The sequence below is a fragment of the Camarhynchus parvulus genome, chromosome 8 (assembly GCF_901933205.1).
Source record: "Camarhynchus parvulus chromosome 8, STF_HiC, whole genome shotgun sequence".
NCBI classification, from domain to species: Eukaryota; Metazoa; Chordata; class Aves; order Passeriformes; family Thraupidae; genus Camarhynchus; species Camarhynchus parvulus.
The window spans coordinates 3,855,562-3,875,026 of NC_044578.1; the positions used below are offsets into that span (position 1 = coordinate 3,855,562).

The 19,465-nt window shown below is 44.9% G+C and overlaps 1 protein-coding gene across 2 annotated transcripts in view; it reads left to right on the forward strand.

Moving 5' to 3' along the window:
- DAB1 (DAB adaptor protein 1) overlaps positions 1 to 19,465 on the forward strand; it is a 409,901-nt gene that overhangs the window by 181,498 nt on the left and 208,938 nt on the right. For both annotated transcript variants that reach the window (XM_030953038.1, XM_030953040.1), the window contains exon 2: positions 17,112 to 17,183. The gene's annotated coding sequence lies outside the window, so the exon portion shown is untranslated. The remainder of the gene's footprint in view (positions 1 to 17,111; positions 17,184 to 19,465) is intronic.

The following is a 19,465-nucleotide window of genomic DNA, read 5'->3' on the forward strand; positions in this document are numbered from 1 at the left end:
AGTAACTTGCAAAAGCAATAAACAGCCTTTGCGTTGGCATTTGCACCCAAAAGCTGCTGCTGTCCCTGGGGAGGTTCTGTCAGGGGTTCCTGCATCCCTGAGCATCCTTTGCCACCATTCCCTGGCTCTCCCTGCCTGTCACCACAGGCCCCTGCTCCAATCTGCACATTAATCTTGATTCTAAACCATCCTGCAGACGCTGCATGCAAATGTACTGAGTGATTCAAATTGGTTTTCTCTGTTTGTAAATGTAGTGTTCTGTGACTGCTCAGGGGCACTTGGAACATATGCTCCTTGATATCTGACATTTTGCAGAATTCCAAGCAAGGGAGGCTGTTTTTAGTGTGGGCTCATGTGCCCTGTTGTGCTGCTGGTCCTGTGGGAGAGCAGCTTCACATCCATGAGGGAAAGGGTTTCTTTTGGGATGGGGAGGAAAAAAAAAACCTCAGTTACAGCCAGATCTTTTGTTCAGGAGGTCTGTGTGAAGATTGCATTACTTATCTCCCTGTTTTCAGTTGTCTCTGCCTGGTTCTCCCTGGGCTGGTGATTCAGAGGGGTGAACCTGGATGCTGCTCTCAGCCTCAGGTTGGGGCCAAGAGCCCTGGAAAAGGGGCTGGGGAGCAGGAAGGGCACAGGGGAGCCTTTGCTGCCCCTTTCCTCACCAAACCCCACATTTTCCTGACCTCCACATGCTCGTGGTGAGACTCCTCAGCCTCTCCCTGTGCTGGGATACTCAAAGGCCATTCACTGGCTCAGGTCACTGCTCTGTCAGCAGGACAGACAGAAATAATTCAAACTCTTCCTGCTGTCACCTGGCTGTCCTGCCTGTCTGCTGTCAGGTGAGGCGCCCCTGGAGTACCTGCAGGGCTGGTGCTGAGCCTGGTGGTGGTTTCACATCAGCCCCAACGGGCCCAGCTGCAAACAGGGAGAGAGGAGGAGTGCGAGTGATGTGCTGAGGAGTGGGTGCTGTGTTATTTGGCCACTTCACTGCAGGGAAGCTCCCGGAAAAACAGCCTGGATTCACCCAGCTTGCATCACCTGTTTGCAAGGCAGCACTGCTTGGTTTCCCTGGCTGAGGCAGCCGAGGGTGCTGAAGGCTCCTGCATCTCCTGTGGGATTCCCAGGGGGAGTGTGTGGGGTTTGCAGGCAGCAGCCCAGCTTGGTGGCCAGAAATCACTGTGGTGTGTCCAGCGGTGCTGCTGGGCTGGACCATTGCTCCCCAGGCTCCAGAGAAACTGCCCAGGGCTCCAGGGGCAGCCAGCCCTGCTCCTGGAGTGCTTGGCTGCAGGCACACACCTCAGCACTAATTCCTTCCTCTGAAAGGCAAGAAGCACTCCAGCAGTTCGCTGGGATAATTAAAATTCATGTTATCCTCCACCAAGCTCAGACAATTCTCTGTTGTCAGCACCTCCAGAGGTCCTGGTTTAGCTCCTTCTGGTTCATTTAATGATGTAACAGTGAGAAGGAGAGATATTCCTTTTATTGTTGATGTGTAAGGTTTAGAATTAAACGTCTCTGCTGGTTGCTGGGTACTTTCTGCTACTGCCAACCCCGTGAACTCTTTAAACATATGCTAATGAGCCTGACTGGCTCCCGTTCCTTCTGTATAATCCATGAAGGAAGAAAAGTCAATCTTAGTCGTGCTTCCTAATGGCCCCTATACGTTGTAGTTAGCACAAAACCACTGTGAAGTGATGGAGATCTAGAGTTAAATGCATGAATTAAGCAGAACTCCTCTGACCACACTCCATTAGAAGAGAAACTGTCTCTAGGGAGACAAAACAAGATTTCTCTATATATACATTGTAAGAGTCACCCACTGATCCTCCAGGCTTTTTGAAACATTACTGGCACCCAAGTGATGTGGACAGAATATAATTTATCGATATTGCTACAACTTCCCACCCAGGATGTCGCTGGAATACTGATGTGCTGCAGCATAATGAGGTTTTGAAGGGAGTGTGTATGTTATCCATAGCATTGCTTTCTGTCCTGCACCTGACTCCTCAGCCCTGATGGAAATGAGAAAGGAATTCGGTGTATTTTAACTGTCTGTTATTGCTTTTTATTTTTAACATTGCTTTTAAACACCTTTATGCAGTTTTTCTGGCTTGGCCAGCAGCTGTTTGTGATTTGCTCAGAAAATAGAGGGGGAAGTTATGAAGTTATGCAGTTATCCTGTGATGGATTAATGCAAAGGGATAACAGGGTTAAAACCTGCTGTAGTGGCAGTGGGCTGGTGGGGCTCAGCCATGGGACACGAAACTTCTGCTCTTTCAAGGAGAATATTTTCATCTGCAGCAGCAAGGAATAGCAGTCCCTGCACAGACTGTCCCCACTCCAGCACTGTGCAGCTGCTCCTAGCAAGGTTATGATTGATTACAGCAGCTTATGCAGTCAATGGGTAAAAATAAGAGACTAAGAGACCTCGTTTCCTGCTTCATGATCCTGCAGCTCCATTCAAAGCTCGGCTGCTGGGATCAGCTTCTCACCTGAGGGGTTTGATGAGTGCTTGGGCTTCTCTGCTGCCTTGACACAACCATCTGATCCCAGCTTTTAAAGCTAATTTATTTCTCATTGTGTGTCTTTCTGTGGACAAACAGATACCAGATAAGAACCTGGAGCTACTACTGGCATGCAGAAATTGTGTGTTATGGAATGGGGTTGCAGAAATCTTGGGAGTTATTTGGATGACACCTTCTTGGCATCCCTCCTGTGCATGAGGTTTCAAGAAAGGGTCTGCTGTCACCTGTGCTGTTCAGCAGGGTTTGGTACCAGTACCAAAAACTCTAATGGCTCCTTGGAGTGGAAAACTTCAAAGAGTAGAAGTACAGAGAGGGTAGCAGCAGAGAATATTTACTTTTTCCAAGAAATGCAGGTGAGTTTGTTCTGTCACAATGATTTGAGCAGACACATTTCTTACTGTCACTTCTTCAAATTCCCAGGAGCGTTCTCAGAGGGACCTCCCATTTCCCACAGGACATGATAGGACATTCCAGCCCTTCTAATAAAGAAATCTCTTAATCTACAGTGAGAATCCTACTAGACATTGTTTGCCTTCTGTATTCCTAAGGATGAGAAGGTTTCTGCAGAACCATCACCCCAGGAGGGAACTTTGCAGATCTCCACAGCCTGAACCTGCAGATGGTCACAGAGGAAGGATTTTTGTGTACCTCACTTTGGCTGCTCTCTCCCTGTCATGCAGTGAGTGTGTTTGCTCTGTAAAGCCACAGGCTTTGCTTTAGCTCTGTACCATTGCCACATTTGTGGGTTTTGCTCGGATATTTGTTCTTCGCGTCCTGCTCTCCCCCATGGTGCTTTGGTTTGATGCAAGTTCTTAATGGGAAAGCAATTGCTCAGGGAAATGTGGTGCCTATCAGCTGTCTGATCACAGCTCCCCATAAATGGAATTAAACTGAGGCTGTGTCAGTGGAAAGGCTCCATGAAGAAGATTTGCTTCATAAAATTCATCTTGCATATCATGCCTCTCTTTGTGTGTAGTGTTAAGAAGCTCACTGCTCTGTTCCCATAATCTACCAAATAATAACAGTTAGTACTTACATCTGCAAATCAACACTCAGGCTTTCGCTCCTCACTGTAATGAAAGTTTGTTTTTGTGTGAAACAGTAACTTTCATGTCTATAAGATTGTTGCATCCTGTATTTCTGTCAAATTTGACGACAGTCACCTCCTGAAGCTTTAACAAAAGGCAGAAATTCCCCTGGTGCTTCTGGCAATTACACATTAGTCTTTGTGGAGGCAGAAGATTACTTGCTGATTCCTGTTTGCTGATTCCATTATGTATGTATGCTCTAGTACATAATGGCTTGTTAATCCCTTAAAACAGCATGGCTAGGAATATTCCTTCAAAACTGTATTTTGGTTCAATTAAAAAAAAAACTCCAACAAACCAGCCATCAAAAATGATGAATTCTATAGAGTCTCTTATAACCACTGGGGTTTTGAAGATGATCTCTATCAGGGAACTTATCATTATGGGAGCTGGACTGTGTGTGATGTGGTGAACTGTTTCCTTTTGAAGATATTAATTTTCCTGCCACCGATTTGATGCAATGTGCTCGCAGTCAAGCCAGGCAAGAGTAATAGAGCTGATGAAGACAGCTTGGTGTGTTATTGTGCTCTGAAATAATTCTGTTAGGGTCCAGTCTCTCTTTGTCCCAAATGAATTCCTGTTTTCTCTTGGCTGTGTTTGCAGTCACTCAGCTGCAAGGCTCATCCAGAGGCCTGTCCCCATGGAGAAATGCAGGATGGTTTGGCCTTACTAAGGTCAGGTTTTACACCCTCTTTAGGGGATACCTCAGCCTTGCTTGCAAAAAATGCAGTTCTGTATGATGCCATGCTCTGTGAAATGGGATTAGGAAAACAGAATGGCATAGAGGATTTGGCCCTGTCTTGCTTCGTGCTTTGGTGCAAACCTCGCCCTGTCCAGCCGCTGTTCCCCCCTGCGCTGCTCTGTGCACAGCTTTGGAGCTACCTCATGGAAAAATGAGCACAACAGTCAATGAAAAGCCCTGCAGGTTCCCTTGGACCCCTTTTGTGTTCCTTGTACCCAGGCTTGTCCCACGTGGTGACAGCAGTGAGAGGTCACAGCCTTGCTGTGGGTCTGAGCGGAGGACAGGACAGCAGAACATCCCTCTGCAATTCCCTCCCTGCTGCTGGGGTGCTGTCCCCAAAACCTTTAATAGACAGTCCTGTCCCTGCAGAGCTCATGATCCAATAGGAAAGATGGAGAGTGGGATGGAGAGTGTAATAACATCCATCTCTGCATGTGGGGAAAAGAGGTGCAAAGAGATTGAGCACAAGGTCACAGAGGAAGTCCTGTGACAGGACCAGGAATTGAATTGCCTCCTCTGGGGTCTTCATCCAATGCTTTAATCACAAAACATGCCTTCACCTTTGTGCTTTTCTGTTATTTAATCAGCTGAGGAGAAGAAAAATGCAAATTGATTTAATTAAAGGAGAGAGCAAATTTCTAATTTCAGGCTGGATCGTTCTATGGTTATGGAAATTTTGGGGAAAGGAGAGAGTAAGCATCTGTAATTTCTCTTTTCTTGACAGATGTATTTTCATTTACACAGCTGTGCAAAAATTATATTTATATATTTTGTGACATCTAATTTTAGCCCTGGAGCAGATCTGATGTTGGGTTACCAAGAGGTGTCATTTTCTGGCTTGCAGAATAATCCTCCTTCTGGCAAAAAATCGGTCCTGTTTCTTCCCACAGACATGGTTTCTTCCTTTTAAGTGTCTCTCAGAATTATTTTATACTCAATGAAGCAAATCCTCCAAAGGCTTCATTATTCTGATGGTAGTATCATCTGATTGAATATTTCAATCATAAAGTCCTTTGGAGAATTTTAGCAGTTTCCACTCGGGATGTTGGAGGCTTGGATTTGTGTGTGTTCCTGAGGTTTTGAGGAACTGGTGTAGGAAATTGAGATAATTTCAGATGCACAGAGTTCATTGGGGAGGTAGATGGTAATGTCTGGCTGTTAACTGGAATACAGTAAAAATCATCCCTTTCTAAAAAACCACAAGCACAGCTTCTCTGAGCCCTGCTCAGCAAAGCATTTAAGAACATGCTTGGGTTTAAGCATGTGAGTGTTGTCCAAGTGTGTTCCTGCCATGCATTGCCAGTAAATCCAAAGGGCAGTAAAGTGTCACTTGTCTGATCCAGTTGGTGGGGACATCATGAGGGCAGCCCACAGTTCCCAGCTCCAGGAAAACCTGTAATGTTTGCAGTGTGTGCTGCTGAGATTCTCCCTGTGAGCTCTGTCCTGTGATCCCTTCCTCTCAGCTCGGTTTCCCTCCCCTCACATCCCCACGTTGCTGGCAAGCCTTGATTCTTTTTCCTTGTTCATTGAAAAAAAATATTTTTCAATGACTCTGGGAAGAAATCTGGGTTTGTTTTGTTGAATTCCAACAGGGACAGCAGTTTCAGGGCTTTCTGTAGGGCTGTGACAACACTTTGTCCCTCATTGCCTCCTTCCCCTCCCCTGCCATCCCTTGGATGAAAGATTCTGGCACCCACCTTGGCAGGAGGAGCTCCTCGGGCTGATGTGGCCACCTCTGAATTGCTGAGGAATCCTCGGTGAGGGTGTTCTGCTTCTTCCAGCCTCACGTGAGGTTTTATGAACTTTAATGAACAGTATGTAATAAATTTGCCGAAGAAATTGGGTTAGCCTGTGATTAACATTCAGAGTGATGCAGATGAGTGTACCAATGATGGGAACATGTGCTCACATCACGATGAAATGCAGATGAGAGGCCCTGGAGCAAGCCCAAGGATGTGGGCCAGCACAGTTTCATCTCTGTCAGCTTTAATCTGATCTCCAGTGCCACTGCTACTGGCCTGCAGGAGGAACCTCAAACCAGACCTCGACACAACTTCAGTTTTCTGTTAGGGGCTATGAAAACATTGCTTTGTAACAAAGCTCCATGTGTAGAAACCTGAGTCATTATCTCTAAAAAACAATAATTCTAGCAGTGGGGAAGAGAGGGGGAAATGGTTGGGAGGTGCCTCTTGGTTTGGTTTGGCTTTTATAAACTTTTTACACTGCTTTACTGAGCAGCTGTTTCAGTCAATTGAAACCCAGCTGAGCCCATCGTCCTATGACGGCGTCGTTGTGGGGAGCACAGAGAAAAATCCCCCCCGACCTCCCTTTTAAATGAAGTGCAAAGTAATGCTGGGAAGGGAAAGAATAAATCAATTTTAAGTGGTAATCTATGAAGTTGGACAGAAAATGATGAGAAATGAAGAAACTGGTCATAGGAAATTGACCTTGAAAATGGTGTTTATCTGGCGGCCGCAGTGGCAGAGACCCTGCTGCTGCTGTGGGCCTGAGATGGAATTTAAATCAGAGTTTCTTTGCTTTGAATCTCAGTTGAGTTTTGGGGGAGTTTCTTTCAGGACTGTGCTTTCTGACAGTTGTGCCAGTGGTGCAGCTCAGCAGGATTTGTTCCTTTGTGGCAGCCTGGTATTTTGCTCTGTTTCTTGAAAGGCTGCACCAGTTTGGGAGTGGTGGTTGAAGGAGAAGGGTCAGGAGAATCACCATGGTTGTGTAACAGATACATATGTTAGGAACAGAGATGGTATTTTTACCTGGCTTTTAATTTCCATACAAATAAACTCATTAAAGCGAGCAAAAGGACAAATGAGTAATACATGTCACCTCTGCTATTTTAAACTGTAACACCTACTTTCAGCAGAAGGATGGCTACTGCAGCATTATACACATCTTATTTACAGTGAGGGGACAGCAGCATGTGGGAGGTGGAATATATTGAGTTTTCACTCAAACTCTAGCAGAAAACAATTGACAGAGTATTTCTCTTGTAGGGCAGGTGGTCAGGGGTCTGTCAGATTAAATAAATGCTTTTTGGACAACGTTTTTTTGCCTTTTATGTGTACATCAGCTGTGTCCATGAGCGATCCTTATGCAACTCATCGAGGTGGGTCACTTGCTGCTCTCAGCACCTGCATGCTGGATGTCTCAGGAATTCCCCACTGAAACATGAAGGTGCAAGTAGAGTATATACTATAGAGTAGCCAAGTGCTAGACCTTGGAGAATTTATGGTCTTGGTGGCCAGAAAAATAACCTGATATTGACCTATAACTTTACTAAAAGACTAGAAATCCTTGTGTCAGTTCTGATGTGATCCACACAGGTGGGCTCTCTGGTTTGCTCAGTTTTGCCATCACTGACCTCCTCTGCCACATCCTCTCTCAGCAGAAGGCAGAGAGCAAACACAGGCAGGACATTTGTGAGGTAAGAGAGACCAGGACAAAACCCTCCCTATATTGTCTTGTTATAGGCTTTGCTTCACACCTGAGCTTCTCAGAAGGCTGAGGCATTGCTCATTGGCCATTAAATGAGGTGCTCCAGGCAATTCCTGCAAGCAGCAGCTGCTGCTGCTGGTGTGGCAGCACCCACCTGAGCTCTGGGCACCCAAAGGATCACATTCCTGGATGGGACCTTGCTGGAGATGCTCCACTCCAAGGCCTTTCCCTTGCCTGGGAGCATTCCCTGCTCCATTCAGTCTGGGAGAGGGTCTGGGATGAGCACTGGGAGCAGAAAAGGGAAACAAAGGAGAGAGGTGGGAGGCAGGGAGGCAGCAGGGCTGTGGGAGGAGAGGAGAGAGCCCCACTCCCAGCAGGGGAAAACTTGGATTGATCAAGCACCAGCCGTGTTGGGTTGGTGGTGTTATCCCAGTGCTTGTGCTCTGATGGGAAGCTGACAAATAAAAAATCTGAGCAATGTTTGCAGACTGTGTGAAAATTGAGGATTTCGAGGCAAGCCTTCTCCAGATATTTAAAATTCAGCAAGCTTTTTTTGTCCTGGGTCTTGAGATGTTAATAACTTTGACTAATTGTCAACACCACCAATTACTATGACTGATACCTTATCATTTCCCACAATGAGCAATGCTAATTAAAATTGATTGTGCTGCTGTTCTGGCACAGCAGCAAGTTTCCTTTTCATTTTTTGTTTAAACATGAGCTTATTGTGACTATTTGGTGAATTAAATAAGGAAAGCTCATTATTCTGATGTTTATTTTTGAGCAGGGGTTTTAAGCCACATTGGAAGCCTGTTACAAGTGTCAAAGAAATAGAGTTTGAATAAATTGCATTTTTTGGAGTACCAAAACATACACCTAATAATAATATTTAGCACTTTTATACCACAGTGCTTTTTACATGATCACATTTCTGCACAAACGTAACCACTTCTATTATCTCTGTAAGGTGGGCAAACAGTGTTATTGCTGTTTCACAGACACTGCAGCAGATATGCCAGAGCTTTGATTCCCTAATAGCAGAGCACTTCAAGCTATTCACTTCAATTAGGTTACAGATCCCTGTCTTACAGCACTCTGAGCTGCCTAAGTTACAATTTGCAAGACTGGTGTTGCTTGAGTTTTATCCAAACTTGGCCTTTTATTTCTCGTTTATTTTTTTTGTTAAAGCATGGTTATTTATTTCTCCCAAAGGTAGGATCAGGAATCCCTTGCTGCTTGTCTGCCCAGTGCTGTAAATGTTGATTCTGCCCATGCAGAGCCATGTAGGAGGGATGGGGCTGTGCAGATTTGTGTCCCTCTGGTCTGAGTCTTTGCTTCATCAACTGAACCTCCTGGTGTCAGATCTCCTGTTCTTTACTGGGTAGGAGCTGCTTGCAGGGACAAGAGATGGCTGAACAACAGCATGGAACCCTGAAACTCCCTTTATCCATTTCCTGTTGTACTCTGAATTTAGCTGTGGCTTTACATGAAGTTTTCCATAGGGAATATTTATGGGATATGTTATCATTGGAAGAAAATCTGGGTTTTTTGACTATTCTGCTGGTGTCTTCTTCTTAAGTGGCCAATTGCAGTTAACAGCACAAATCTGTGACCTTATCCTGCTGGAGATTGATTTAATCTGAACAATTTATTCTTTCCATGATCAATATGAAATGAGTTTATATGTAATGGATATAAATGCATGGAATTGCCTCAGATATTCCTTACTTCCTCCTACTTAGTTCATAAAATGAGTTGACGACTTCATGGTAGTTATTTAAAAAAAAAGTCTTTTAAAGAATTCTACATGTTGCACCTTTTCATAAACAAGATCTTCCTTAGGCATTGACAGAAAGGGAACCCATGTTTGCCTGCTTGGTGCCTTGTATGAGCAGCTATAGAGTGTGTCAATCAAAAAATATTTCATATTTATTGGGAAAAAACTAAAAAAAACCTGGCACTTGAAAGCAAGATTAAAATATTTATATTACAGAAACACCCCCAGCAAAATTCATATCCAAAAAGTAAATATTTCATTCCTGAATACTACTTTTTAGTTATTTACAGCTACATGACTTTCCTTTGATAATTGATTTCTTCTGATCCTGATAGGAGTTGGGAGCATCCCTGGGAATCTGTAGAGCTGCTTATGCCATGGTGCCACAAGTGACCTCAGTGTTCCTTGCTGGGAACAAGGGCACCTGGCCAGCAAGGCCTTGTCCCTCACAGTGACCAGGTTAATTTGTTTGTGTGGGGAAAATGCTGGAGAAGTGAAAAGCATCACCCAGTGGAGCTGTGGGAGCGTGGGGTTTGTTTGGTGACACCAAGGGCACCATCAGCAGGGGAAGCTGTGAAATATCTCAGTGCCAAGAGTGTCCCCCTGGAGCACAGCAGACCTAATTCCCCTCTCATCTCTGCTGATGTCTCTCCCTGGACCAGGCTGAAGCTGCTCGTGGTTCCTGCTGTACAAAATCAGAGAGGAATCATGGCTGGATGGCTCCCTTGGCGTAACCAGCTGTATGTGGAGGCAGAAGTGTTTTTTTTGCTTTCTTCTCTAGTTTCAAATGTCCCCTGGAGTTTCATTGTGAAAAGTCAGTTATGAAAATTGAGAGTGTGAAGGGGGGGAATGTGTCATTTGGGTTGTGATTTGCTGTTAATTAAAGTTTAGTGTGACACATCCTTTATGTCTGGGGATTCCTGAGTCTCATCTCAGTGGCCTGGGTAGAACAGAGGAGCATCTCCATCGAGATCAATGCTCATTATTATTTTCCTCATTATCATCATGATCCTCATCAGTATTTGTTCTACAACACTGGCTGTGGAACAGAAGCACAGGCAGAAATGACCTTCGCTCCTGTTCCAAACCTTTCATTTTTAACAGATAAGAGACTCAGGGGCTGGGGACAGGGAAGTGACAGTGAACTGACAGAGAATTAGATCCAGCTACTCGGAAGTCAAAATCAGCCACCTCAAGCACAGTAAGAATTTGATGGTCTGACTACCTTGTTTTATTGGCTGACCTCTTGTAAAATCTGCAAAAAGAACCACAGGAAAAGATGTATCCCTTCAAGTTAGGGACTTGGACCTTTCTGCTTAAAATGTTGAAAATCAGTTCTTTTGGAAGGCCTGGAACAGAAAAGACTCTTGCCAACCTGTCAGCTCATTGCTTCTGGTTTGAGATGGAGGAGGAGGTGTGTGATTTCTGTGAGTCACCTTCTGACAAGCAGCTGATAATCCCCCAACCATCCCCTCAGTGCTGGTGATTTTCCTTTTTGCTGATGCAAAGTCACCTGGGGTCAGGAAGTGGAGGGCATCGTTAAGGCTCTCACATGGAAACAGTGGGATACAATCAGACTGGACTTGAGGAAAATTATTTTGATTTCTTTCCACTTAAAAACAAAGACAAAAACTAATACACCTCCTTCTACTTTTGTTGGTCCCAAGTCCGGTTTTTCATGCCCAACTTCCCTACCTCCTCTCTGCCCAGCAATGCAGGATGTTTGGGAATGGGGGATTGTGGTCAGGCCATAACAGACAGGCTGTTCATGAGAGTCATGTTACGTTGAAAGTGTTTTGATTAATTTTTTTTTTGTCTAAATGTCTTTGTAAGTGCTTTGCTGTTTTTCAGAATATCCAAGTACAAATAGATTCGTTTTATGAAAGAGAAGGCAGTGCCAATTTATTACAGAAAACAAACAGTATGCTTTCTTTTTCTTCTGAAGAGAAGAAGGTTGTATGGCAACTTATAGAAGTAATGCATCACTGAAAAAAATAAAACTCCAAATTTCTTCGTCCTCTTCCTCTCTAAATGTTAAGGATCTGTTCAGCTTCACCCCAATCCTCATTTTTGCTGCATTAGTGGATGCTCTGCAGTTCAAGCCCTGCACACCCCTGTGTGCTCTCGAGGTTGCCCAGGAACCTGGTTTGGGGGGACGTTTTGGTTGCACCCAAGTGTTTCACCCACCAGCTTCAGGAGGTGTGGGTAAGAGGAGGGTTGGGAACCCAGAGGAGGTGACAAGCTGCTCCCTGTGTGTGAGCACTGTAACCTGGAGGGTTTGTGCAGCACGTGGGTGAATGGGCTGTGGCTCTGCTTGCCTGGAAATCACCCATGACCAGAGAATTGTGGTGAGGTTTGGCCTCTCCTGGTCCTGAACCTAAGGGTGTCCCCTTTGGGCGAGGTCTCTGCTGCTCTTTGCAGCCAGCTACAGACCTAAAGCTTTTTCTGCATCTAAATAGCTGGGGAGAGGCTGCACAAAATACTTCCCTCCTGGGAAAGCCCCTTTTATGGTGATAGGGGTGTTTTAGCATTATGGGTTTTGCAAAACCAGATTTTATTGAAAGCCAGCAGGATTGCCAACGTGAATCTGGGTGTGCTGAGCAGTTGCTGGCACCCAGAGCTGGGTGTTGGGGTGACTCTGGGCTTGGTGGAGGGTGATTTTCACAGCCCAGCTAATGAGCACAGTCCTTCCAGCATCAGCAGCGCATCAGAGCCCATCCAGAACAGCCTCTGCTGACCAGAACGATGGGAAAGCTTTGTTTCGTGCATGACAAATAGCAGGGTGTTGCATATTTTTCATTATTAGCTCTGAATCCATACAATTAGTGGTAGAAAAGAAAATAATATTTATTTATCTGTGAAGTCTAATGATAAAATAATAGCCAAGGAAAGTATTGATCCCTCCCTTGACCACTCTCTCCAGTGGAAGGTGTCCCTGCCTGTGGTAGGGGGGGCTGGAATTGAAGTTTTGAGGTTCCTTCCAACCTAAACTGTTCTGTGATTTTATGATAAAATAGGAATTTTCATTTTTCCACCATTTTGTGTGTACCAGAGTTGGCAGTCCATCTTGTATGAACATTAACTCCACCATCCTGCTCTCTTCCCTTCCTTCCACCAAAACTCACCTCTTTTTTCCCTTCCCGTGGGTGATGAGGAATGTGTGTGCTCAATGGACAGAAAGGACAAGGTGCCTTCTAGTGACACCAGGAAGAAAATGATCCGGGGAGTTACAGACCACTAAGCCTTTCATTTGTACCTCGTAAACTGGTTCAAATGATAAGAAAAAAAAGAAAACATTTGGGAGGCGCTGATAAGATCAGGCTTATCCAGTAGAAAGGTAGTGTAGGATATGGCTGGAAGTGATAGGGAAAGCCTAGGCTTGATGACCCAGCAGGTCACTCACAGTCTTTCTCTCTTAATCTCTTGGAAGTCTTTGAACTTGTCAATACGAAAGGAAGAGAGAGGAACCGGCTTATCTCATTTATTTACGATGCTGAAAGGTCTTTGCAAGGCCCCTCATAGAAAACAGTCAGAAAGACAAGGTGGGTGGGTGAAAGGGAAAAGTAGAGTCAGGAATCATATCCTGAAGATTAGGAATAACTGGGGAATTTTCACCATCACAGAGGGTTAAACCAGGGGTTCCTTCTGTGTTCCTAAATCCTGCAAGTCTTTGGTTTGGGATGGAGAAGAGAGGGAAGGATAGCGAGGTCTGGGTGAGCAAAAACCTCTGAGGTCAGTCAGGTCCAGAGAAGGCAGTGAGGGAGGACAGAACAACCTAAACAGTAAATACATGACATAACCTCCAAAAAATGTGCTTTAAATGTGTGTTAATGAGTGGCTTTTGCCCACCCTGTGGTTTCAGTTTGAGTTTTATGTGGTCAAACCAGAAGCCAAAGTCTTTGGTTCTGCAGCCCATGTAGGAGGAGAACCTGGTGGGGCTGCTAATGGGGAGGAGATGCTTTTTCCCTGGTCACCTCCCCAGCAGGGTCTGCAGTGCAGGACCAGCTGTGCTTTTTCAGGAGCACACAAGGGTTAGACAAACATGCATACAGTGTTATCTAAAAGGCTAGCAAAATCAGAGCAGTCTCATTATTGAAGGAGCCCAAATTAAGAGGCGTCATGTGGCATTACTGGGATTTAAGTTAATTTCTTTTCTTCCGTTTAAACTCTGCATTTGTTTCTTTTTCACAGCCGTGTCTGTCTCTCTGTCCTAAACAGAGATTTTGAGTAAGGGTTAAACAAACACAATTTATTTGCATTCCCTGCTGCTCTGTCACAGCTGACTGTGTTCTCTGCACCACTGATTTAAAAGACAGCCCCACCTCTTAACTGATGAGCCTCCTGCCTCCCTTCCATTCCTTCCCATCCCTCTGCCTTTCCCCACCATTTTTAAGGGAGAAGAACCACTGGATGTCCCTTTGAATTCCAGAGGCTGAAGTCCTGGATGCTGCTAATGAGCAACGAGAGCCTTTTAAGGAACTGAAACATTGCATTGTTACGATTTGGGAAACAAAAGCTGAATTAGAACTGTAACACTTAACTATGGCATCCCACTTTATTTTCCTCTAATGCAGGCTAAGCTGCCTTACAGCAATCTTTTAAATGTAATGATTGAGACTATTATAGGAAATACTATACAAAGCAACATTTTTTTTTTGCAGCCTAAATAATAAGTAGGGCAAGGTTTTAAATGAGGCTAGAGTAATGAATGCTGTACAATAATTTTGATGATAAATTTCCCCGGAGGATAAAGTGGAAGAGCAGAAGCAGGCTGTATTTAATCATGCAAAGTTAAAGGAATGCAGACCAACAAATATTTATAGAAATATACGGATTTTCTAACCTTTTCTGAGATACTCTTGCCCCTTTTCACCTGAGAGACTTCGAAGAAGTTCAGGTCTTTCAGTGCTTAATAATTAGGAGGAGGAATTGATCACATAGGGTCAAGTGTTTCTTTGATGTAAGAGCACAGAAATTCCTGCTTCCTCGCAGGCTGGAGGACTCAAACAATGAGACATTTGTTTTTCTCAGTTCTTTCATTCATCAGCGTGTCTGAAAAGCTTGCTTTGAGCAGATACACAGCATGGGATGACACATTCTGCAGCTGCTCTTCACCCACTGCTGACCCAAGGAGCTGTGTCCCACCAGAGCAGGGCACTGTGCAGAGATCCCCTTCTCCCCTTCCCAAGGCAGCAGAGGTGCCTTTGTGCAAGCACAGTGAGGAGAGCTCTGAACTGCATTGCAGAGGTGACACCTGGGCTTCAGTGTGCTCAGTAAACTTCAAATCTCTGCCCCATCACCAGGCACAGGTCCACAAAGGCCATCCATCCTCCTCAAAGGTGCTGCTCCTCAGGTCTGGCTACTTCTGTTGGTCTTGAGGACAAAAGATTGGCTTCAAAAACTAAGGGACAGTAAAAATGTCGCTGATGACACCTGGCTTGGCACGTTCCTGGTTGTTCTGCATGGATGCACTTGTGGAAGGATTAGAAAATCACTCCATAAAGTTAATCACTCCATAAGGTTGGATTGCTTTGTGTTTTTTGGGTCTTTTTTAATAACTGTTAAAGTAGGGTATTTCAGTGGAAGCTCAGCTCAACCTCCAACAGCATCCACTCAGCAGAGGCAAAAACCTGCGGGTTTCTGTTCTGCTGATCAATACTTACAGCGTATATTGATTTCCAATTTAGGTGTTAACTTTTTAGCTCTTAGAAGTGCTCTTGATATCAATTTTCACCTTGCCTGGTGTTCATTACATGCTGAACGTTATGGCAGTGAGTGAGCTCGGATCCCATCTGGAGGGACAATTAATTCCGGCCACCTCAGGACTGCAGCCTGCAAAGATTTACTCGCCTTGCGCAAGCATCGCGGCAGCACGAAAAATCTGTGTTTAAGGCAGTGACCTGAGAAATGCTTTCACTCCAGCCTGGCACTTTCTCCTCCACTTTCTCAGCCTGTGTAGTCATCTCTGAAATCATAGAATAAGCTAATAAATAGTGCTGTTTATTATGTTCGTGTTGTTTCGGCGTAATAATTCACAGGCAAAGAGCCCCGGGGTGGCGGGCTCAGGTTGCTGGCTGGCTGGGTTTTGTTTAAGCAATAAGACACACATGATAAGCAGCGTGTCCCTGGGTGATTGTGCCTCCAGTAGTGTTAGGAGGCACAAGGTCAAAAGGCTCAGTGACTTTAACTACCTGAGAGGTGCCGCGTAATCCCCGGCAAATGGGTTGTCTGCAATGTCTTATTGCTGTATCAGAGAGGGAATTATTTCTTTTTAAAGGCAGCCACATGAATTCCCTCTATAATTGGCACAGGGCTGACATCACTGGCTGCCAATCAGAAATCCGCTTTGTCTTGGGTTTTAACACCTTAATTTCAAGTTGGGGTCATCTGAACGAATGGATTTTGTTAAAATGATGTTTTATCCTCTTTGTGCTCCGAGTCCCATCTGCCTGTTTCACGCTCTGTGTGTGCCTGCATTGTGAATTGCTCTGCAGTGGCTTTTGTGTCATCATCAGGCACAAAACAGTGGCTGGAAAGTCCTTGCAGGGTTGGTGACATGGGAGCCATGGCCTGGCTTGTGGTGCCCGGGACATTATTTAGGCTCAGAAGCTCCAGGGAGCGAGGGGAGGGCAGAGAGCCAGGTGAGCACCCAGGGAGGCAGGCTTGGACCTCAAAATAATTGTGTAGCCATCAAATTACTTCAGCCCGTGCTGTCTTTTCCTTTTTATTGGCAAAAATAACCCCAAAATAATAAAAAAATCATCCCGAGTTACTCTTGGTAAAATAAGCACACCTAGGTCAGAGCTTTACCAGCCTGAGCAGATGAGGAGCAGGCTGTTTGTCCCAGTGATACTGAGGGGAACACAGGCAGTTGCTGCCCTTTTTGGAAAGGGGGATGAGGGAGCCCAGATGGGAAGATATCCCCCTTGTTTCTCCTCACTTTAAGCCCCAGCAGAAGCAAAGATAAAGGCACAGCCAACAGGAATTTCTCTGCAGCCCTTTGAGCTGGTTTCACTGTCTTCCAGCTGCTCCTTCAGCAGGGGAGAGGAAATCCTGTGGTCCACCCCAGAGAATGCTTTTCCTTTGGGAAAATGGGAATAGATGCCAGAGGTCACGACTTCTCTGTCTCATTCTGTCAGTGGGTGGGACAAAGGCATCGCTGGGGGAAATCTGTGAAATCCACAGCCAAAGAAATGCTGTGGAAGTTGCTGCTCAGCTGCACTGGAATTTAGGGACAAAGCAAGAGGAATCCTCACCCTGTTAGAGGGCAAAAATTTGACAAATAGTTTTAAAGGCTTAAAATAAATCTATCTTCATAACCTGACGGCTGTGCTTTTTTCCTTTGGTGTGTTATAGAGGTAATGATACTTCTACAGTGAACTCAATTAACCTTCTGCAGCCTCCCGTGTGACAGGGAATCCTAAATCTTCTGTTTTATGAGTGCATGTGCAAAATTTGAAGCTACTCTGAACTTAGCATTAATAAATGCCCTTTTCTAATTGGTGTCCATTTGTTTGTTTTTTCTTTTCCAGTGAGAAAGACCTGGTGGCTGTGAATGGAATGTAGCGTTCATGGTTGGAAAGAGATTTCCACACAGGAGAGAGGTATTGTCATTATTATTGTTATTATGATTATTATTTTTAAGAATATGCTTCTTGTGTGTGGATGCCTTTGGAGTTTCCATTGTTCAGTGATATTTTAAGATGATCTGCAGGACTTCATCTTTGGTTCTCTGCATTGTTTTGCATAAATGGGCATCCACTGCCAATAAGAATGATTTGACTCTCCTCCGTCTGGTGCACAGTGCATTTTGAGTGTCCTTTATAAGCGCTGTGGAAAAAAAGGATGGGGTGAAAAACCTGTGTATTTAGGGTGAAAAACCTGTGTATTTAGGCTTCCACAACTCGGTTTCCCTACAAAACTCCCTTCTGCTCTGTGATACATCCTGGTAGGTGCACCCTGCATCAGGACACTCAGTAGTGTTTGCTCCTGAGATCTTTGCATGAACACATTCTGTGCAGAGCAAAATGTTTCATCTGGGAGGGAGGATGTCAGCAATAAATGAGAAAACAAGAGAAATGGATGATGGCCCATAATGCAAACCCTATAATATAATCATTGTTGTTTGATAAAAGAGACACTTGGAGCAACTCTCCGTGCCCTGCTAGGTATGTCTGGATTTATTATTCAAAAAGACACAATCAAATCTCTTCATTCCGTTGACAAATGGGAGCTATTCAATTCCGTATCTGCCTCTTATTTATAGCATATAGAGGGGTGATTTATATGCTGGCTGCAGATCTTCCAAAACAGTTTTAATTAGCAGCATTGGCTATTAGAATGAGAGTCCTGTAACTTCCCTGTCATACACAGCCCCTTAAAACTGAACAGAAATCTTACTCTTTGCCAGGCAACACTTCTCTTATTTTTTTTTTGGTGATGCCAGAAAGAAAATGCAAGTGTGCTTTAGGAGCTCAGAGGTTGAATTGCTACTAAGGGGCAGGCAGTAGAAGGTGAGGAAGAAATTTTCATTTATTGGTGAGCCTTGGGAGGACAGGGCAGTCCTTGGGGCATTGGCACCATCAGTGGCTTGGGGTTTGAGGACACAGTAAGCACCACACACACCAAGGCCAGCTCAGGCTGGCAGCACTGGCATCCTGGGATTCTGCTCTGCCTTTCTGTGCTTGGAGAAGGATGGATGTGAGCTCTCACCTCGCTGTGTCCCGTGGCTGGAGTGCTGATCCCTCCTCCCGGCGCATCCTGGGGCACACGCAGGGATGTTTTTGCTGGGAGCTCTGTCTGAAGATGTAAGGAAGAATTCCAGCATTCCCTGCTCCACAGAGCTGCTCTGGCTCGTGGGCTAATTGGTACCCCTGAGGTTCAGAGCAGAGGCAGGCACGGCACGGGGGGCAGCCCGGCAAAGGCGCCGGTTTGAGTCTCTATTATTTTCACGCATCTGATAGGAATGTGATCCCTTTGAGACCTCAGCCTATCTGTCAAACCTGAGATCAGCCAACAGGTTCAAAAGTTATTTGGGGAAGCAATGAGTGACAGAACAATTGCACAGCTCTTGTTTTTTTCCTGAGAAACCAGGCTAGAAAAGCGCAGGAAACATAAAGAGTATTTTTTGTGCTTTATGCGGTGTGTGTAGCATGCAGAATGCTCTGTTGTTATGCTTCCACTGATCTTTTTTTGACATAAGCAATGCAGTCATTCTGTCTTTGCATCAAATAAGTCTTTGTACTGCTTGTCACCAGCTCACAGTGTCTCTGTCTGTGTGTAAACTCGGTGTTTGCTACATCCCCCTGTCACAACTGCGCTGCTGCCTGCAGCTGGGTGCTTCTGCTCCAGCTCTGGGCGCTTCACAGTGATGCTCTGTTAGTGATATTTACTCTGGAGAGCAAGAAAACCTTAGGAAATCTGAAGATTGAGGTTGAAAATATCATGAAAAGAGAGGACATGAGCACTGGACTTGGTCACAGAGGTTTGGTGTCTTTGCCTCCTCCCTTGGAGGAGGTCAAGGAAAGAAGATACCACTGAGAGAGGTTGGATGAAGTTCATCACTGCTCTGCCAACACTGTATGTTTCTGGTGCTTGGGAGACTGATGGGAAAATGAGGAATTAGGAAATGAGGACATTGAAAAAAAATCCTCCTACAAGCAAGCCTGAAATTAATGTGGTCAGAAGGAAGGAATGGAAATGATTCCTGCAGATTGCAATGGGGAGATGATGGGCTCTGCAGCAAGGCATCCACAGGTAATTCCCAAATCTGGGAAAAAACTCACAGTTCTTGGGCTGAATACAAGTCAGATTTTTTTTTTTAATCTACAGAAATTGTGTGTAGGTATTTTATTTCATTTTCTGGGCATATTGATAAAGCACACTG